Source organism: Sphaeramia orbicularis, chromosome 24, assembly GCF_902148855.1.
Source record: "Sphaeramia orbicularis chromosome 24, fSphaOr1.1, whole genome shotgun sequence".
Taxonomy (NCBI): Eukaryota; Metazoa; Chordata; class Actinopteri; order Kurtiformes; family Apogonidae; genus Sphaeramia; species Sphaeramia orbicularis.
The window spans coordinates 1848806-1854780 of NC_043979.1; the positions used below are offsets into that span (position 1 = coordinate 1848806).

Consider the following 5975-nt stretch of genomic DNA (forward strand, 5'->3'; position numbering starts at 1 on the left):
GATCCAGGGAAAACCTGTGAGGAGATAAAGCACAGAGACTCCAGGGGATACGGACGTGGATGTGGACGTTGGCATGGACGTTGGCGTGGATGTGTCCGTGGACGTGTATCTCATGGTGTCCTCCGTGCCTTCAGTCGGCTCCGCCCCCCACTGGCCTGGAACAAACATGTCATCATCATGTGCTGCTGTCACTCGTGTGTGTGAGTCCATGTCCAGTCCATTCAATCACTGAATCCAATCAGCTGATCAGGTAAATCCTGCTGACATGGGACGGCTCTGAAAGCACACAGGGTTTGTCTGGACTTTTCTGGTAGACTGGAACAGACAGGAGGTGGATTTACTAGATCCAGCACCGCTTCCACAAACAGATGGACCAGTCTGTGTTTGTCTGCACCACAATGTCCATAAAGACATTCCAACTCATCAACATGTGGACAGCTGTGGACATGTGGACAGGTGGACAGGTGTGGACAGGTGGACAGGTGTGGACATGTGTGGACAAGTGTGGACAGGTGTGGACAGGTGTGGACATGTGGACAAGTGTGGACAGGTGTGGGCATGTGTGGACAAGTGTGGACAGGTGTGGACAGGTGTGGACAGGTGGACAGGTGTGGACAGGTGTGGACATGTGGACAAGTGTGGACAGGTGTGGGCATGTGTGGACAAGTGTGGACAGGTGTGGGCATGTGGACAGGTGTGGAGATGTGGACAGGTGTGCATAGGTGTGGACATGTGGACCGGTGTGGACAGGTCGACAGGTGGACAAGTGTGGACAGGGGGACAGGTGTGGACATGTAGACAGGTGGACAAGTGTGGACAGGTGTGGGCATGTGTGGACAAGTGTGGACAGGTGTGGGCATGTGGACAGGTGTGGAGATGTGGACAGGTGTGCAGAGGTGTGGACATGTGGACAGGTGTGGGCAAGTGTGGACAGGTGTGGGCAAGTGTGTACAGGTGTGGACATGTGGACAGGTGTGGACAGGTCGACAGGTGGACAAGTGTGGACAGGGGGACAGGTGTGAACAGGTGTGGACAGGTGTGGACATGTAGACAGGTGGACAAGTGTGGACAGGTGTGGACGGGTGTGGACAGGTGTGGACAGGTGGACAGTCTAGTTTAGTTCTAGGCAGTCCAGGACAGCCCAGTTTGGGCAGTGGCGCCCCCTACTGTCGACACCACAAAGCCCGCCGTGGAAAAGGACAATTAATGACTGAATGGACCCAGTGGTTGTGGACAGTGGACTGCTGGTGGATGAACAGTTCCCATCCCTGGTCCCATGTCAGCACTGAGGTGTGTTAGTGAGCTGAATAAAGGAGTGAACTGACCCGACAGTAGAAGAAGAGGGAGATGGTCCCCATGATCAGAAGGAAGTGGACCACAACCACCCGGATGATCAGATGGGTCACCAAGTCTGAAACACAACAATGACAATGTCAACGACAACGACAACGACGACAACAACCATCAGGTCTGGGCTCCAAATGGGAAAATGGAAAATTAAGCAGAGAATGGGTTGAAGTCCAGATGAATATTCGTGTCAGATCGACTGTACACACTGTCTGTACATGATCACACATGGACTGGACAGGTTCTACCAGTGGAACATCTACACATCTGTTGGATAAATAAACCAACACTGTGGTCATTAGTTTAACAGATAATCTGATTCAAATCTAGAACACTGAACACATTTAATCTGAGGAGGATCATTTCTAACCCAGGCCCAACAAACCCCGCCCCCTCACACCTACTGGCTCTTATTCTCCACCCTGGTGTTATGATAATGTTCATGAAGTTGAATAAATAAATGCACAGTATGTTTTCAGGACTTTGTTCTGTTTTCAGATTATTTCCTTGATATTATTTCATGGTCACAGACTCGAGGCTCAACATTTGAACCCACAGCACCTTTAATCACTTCCTCCACGGCAAAGTTCATTTGTTTTTTCAGAATAAGTTTATTAGAAATGACACGTTTTTGATGGATGTTTTTTTTTTTGGTGGTGTGTGTGTGTGAAAATAATTCACCCAAACTGTGAAAAAATACATAGGTCTGTCTGAGCTTTATGTCAGAGTGATGGAGAACAGTTACCTCTATATTTGTGCCAAGTTTGAAGTAAAATGAAACAAAACTGATGTTTTTTATGGACATTTTAAATTCCACCCATTATAAGTAAATGGAACAAAAAAAGATTTTAAAAAATCATAAAAAATTTGAACTTTGACCTACTGTTCCCAAAATGTAATCACATCTGTTCTGGGTCAGCAGTAATCTATAAAACTAATTCAGTCTGAATTCAACCAATAGATTTACTGCTAAAGTGTAAACAAACAAACAAACAAACAAACTGAACCAAAAACAACAGCCCTGGCCTCCCCTTTGGGGCCGGGGTCATAACTGTAGACCAGTGTATTCAGCACTGGGACATGTTTATGTCAGGGTAGAGACTGCGATCTGGTAGGATCGGCGATTCTACCAGTAGAGACTCCGATCAGAGTCTCTACTGGTAGAAACTCTGATCCAAACCCTAACCCTAACCCTTCTACTGGCAGGATCGGAGTTTCTACCAGTAGAGACTCTGATCGGAGTTTCTACTGGTAGAATCGCCGATCCTACCAGATCGCAGTCTCTACCCTAACATTTACATCCTGAGGACGTTTGTGCTGAGCTCAGTGGGATTCTGAGTCTGAGTTCAGACTGAAGACGCATTTGAGTCTGAGGGAAAAGTGGCCATATGTGACCTGGATCTGATCTGGGACACACAGTCTGAACAGCACTAGTCTGACCCAGACCACTTTCATATGTGGTCCTAAATCTGACCCAGACCACTGTCATATGTGGTCCTAAATCTGACCCGGACCACTGTCATACGTGGTCCTAAATCTGACCCAGACCACTGTCAAATATGGTCCTAAGTCTGACCCAGACCACTTTCATATGTGGTCCTAAATCTGATCCAGATCTGATATTTTCCAATGTAATTTCACTCTGAACGTCCAGGTCGCATTTATCCGACCTTTACGTCATTGAAATGCGACAAACGTCCCAGTTGTTGGTCGGAGCGGAGGAAAACCATATTTCCTTCTGTAAACACAGTGTGTGTCTGCGTGGTCTGGTATTCCATCAGGACCTCTTTAGTGCATGTGGGTCACTTCAGGACCTCTTTAGTGCATGTGGGTCACTTCAGGACCTCTTTAGTCCATGTGGGTCACATCAGGACCTCTTTAGTGCATGTGGGTCACTTCAGGACCTCTTTAGTGCATGTGGGTCACTTCAGGACCTCTTTAGTCCATGTGGGTCACTTCAGGGTCACATTCAGTTCAGACTCTAAACTGACAGAAGTCGCATTTAATGTGAATCTGAACCAACAAAAAACAAATCAGATTTGACCCAAATGCATTGTGGGTGTTTTGTGTGTGTTACCTCTCACAGTCAGATAGAGGGCGGGGCTCTGAGACGACGAGAAGCTGCGGTTATAAACGTCCACGTGATAAACACATGTGTAGTTCCCTCGGTGGGCGTAGCCCATGGAGGACAACAGGAAGTGGGCGGAGTGATTGACAGCTGTCAGGGTGAGGTTCAGGGGCTTCTCGGTGTCGGAGATCAGCCGGAAGGAGCCTCCTGGGTACTGTGGTCGGACGGAGCAGGTGACGGTGAAGTCGGAGCCCACCAGCACCCGGAACCCCTGCCGGTAGACCTCAAAGACCCCGTCAGACAGGGAGATGTTGGGCTGAGGCAGCAGATCTGTCCACACACAGAGACATGATTGGACCAAGCAGCACACATGAGCACAAACAAGCAGTCAGAGAATCCATCCTCCTCAGAGACACAGATGGATCTGATCCACAGGAGTTTGGGATGGGATGAACACTGACCAATGAAAACAGGAGGAATGGCTCATTTAGAGCACAGCTGACCTTCAAAGGCATTATGGGTAAAAAAGGACACACATGTGGTGCTTTTACAGTCTCACATGTCCACATTTGGTCCTTTTGTCCTAAATGAGACTAATGGGAAATCTGTTTGTGTTTTCAGCCTCATCTGGTCCAAATGAAGACGTTCATTTGGGATCTGGACATTCCAAAGGTCAAAGGTCAATATTTGACACATTTGACCAAAAACAACAATGAACTGAGACAAAATAATCAACTGATGAAATGAACAGATTCGTTAGATGGAACTTTAAACGTCAGAGTCAGAACCATCTGGTCACTGAGAATTCAGTTCAGACACAGTTTGTGTCCATTTGTACCTGAACACACCACGACCACACCAGAGGAGTGTTTATAGTAATCAGCTAGTTCAACACAGTCCCTGGGTCCAGATGTCAGCTTTACACAAGGAACTGAGACCCTCCACACAGGTCTGTCTGTAGAATCATCTGTGCTGTCGACTGAAACAACTGATCCACAGTCCAGATGTTGACACACAGCAGATCCAGACTTCAGGTCCCAGTCTTTAAATGGGTCTACTACTGGTCTCCACTGTCCCTGGTGTTGGATCTCCAAAGTACCAGCACAGCGGCTTGGCTGTCCCACCAACCTGACACCACCTGGATCTGAGCAGAGACACAAAGACAGGAGGACTGGTTCAGCTGTTTAGAACATGTTTGGACTGTCATCCAAGAGACGAAGAGAGACGAAAGGTTTACAAAAGAGCTGAAGCAGTCCAGTAGAACCCAGTAGAACCAATAAGATAAGATCAGATCAGATCAGACTTTATGGATCCCTCCATGGTGAACTTCCACAGCTGACAACAGCAAAGACAACAATAAAGTGCAGGGAAGACGATCTGAAAATATGCACTTATGAAACATGAAATATCTGCTATTTTTATAAGTATTTATATACATTTAGATATAATGTAAATATTATACCCCCCCCCCCCATATATATGATATGGGGGGGGGGGGTGTGTTCCTGTGAACTCTTCTATATTCTGATGGCTGTGGGAAGGACTGACCTGTGCTATCCCTCATTCTCTCATTGGACGTGTAAAAGTCTGTCATATGAAAGCCACGCCCCCTTGGTACCTGAACAGGTGAGTCCTGCAGCTGGTCCAGGTGAGCAGGTCTTCCCAGCTGAGCTGGACCTCCTACAGTCCAGGACCGCAGACTCATTTCCTTCACACTGGAGCTCACTGGTCCAGACTGGAGCCTCCCCCTCTCCATAGAGCCCCCCCTGGAGGAGCCCAGGAGCCCCACAGCCCAGCTCCCTACAGACCACCTGGGCATCGTTCAGGTCCAAATCCTCTTCACACACTGAGGACCAGGACTGGTTGGAGCGGACCTCCAGTCTGCCTGAACACAGACTGGAACCATGGACCAGTCTGACAGAGTCTGTGGACCCACAACAACACACACACATGTTTAAAGACACAAAAGCCCCTGGACAGACGGCAGTGTGAGGGTGGACTCTGTCAAAGCCTCCTGTCAGTCATTAGTGACACAGGAACTAAACAGGACTCATGGACCAGTTCAAGCAGAACCACAACGTCCTCAAAGAAAACAGCAGAACACAGAACACACCAATAAAAGGCCCTTTAGTGTTGAATGTGGAGCTGAAGGACACAGTGAGTGTGTGCTGTTGTTGACCTGGATTCCAACAGAGGGCGCTGTCTACATTCAGACTGGACTCAAACAGGCCTCAGGTCCACTCTGTGGATCCTCAGTCACAGGTTAGAGTTAGTTTAACGTCAGCGCTGGTGGACACACAGTCATTCTGAAGTCAGACTGAACATTCAATATGTGTGAGTGGGGTCTGTTCAAAGGCACACACACAATCCCAGTGGTCAGTGAATGCACCATAATGCAGTGGGTTTGATCAGTGACCTGTGCACTGGTTCATCTCAGACCACTGGAAACATGTGGCTCATGTCAAACGTCTGCGTTTAAAGGTTTTGGAGACTTTTGTGATGAATTTTTCATCAAACCTCAGTCCTATCCTCAGTATCATGAAGCTGTCAGTCTTTCTGT

General features: G+C 47.9%; 1 long non-coding RNA gene across 1 annotated transcript in view; it reads right to left on the minus strand.

The window, feature by feature from the left end:
* Positions 1-3482, minus strand: part of LOC115414775 (uncharacterized) — a 3692-nt gene extending 210 nt beyond the window's left edge. The window contains exons 1-3 of the long non-coding RNA XR_003934717.1: positions 3425-3482; positions 1326-1411; positions 1-155 (exon numbers count right to left, since the gene is read on the minus strand). The exon at positions 1-155 is cut by the window's left edge and continues 210 nt beyond it. This is a non-coding gene — a long non-coding RNA (uncharacterized LOC115414775). The remainder of the gene's footprint in view (positions 156-1325; positions 1412-3424) is intronic.
* Between the last annotated feature and the right edge of the window lie 2493 nt (positions 3483-5975).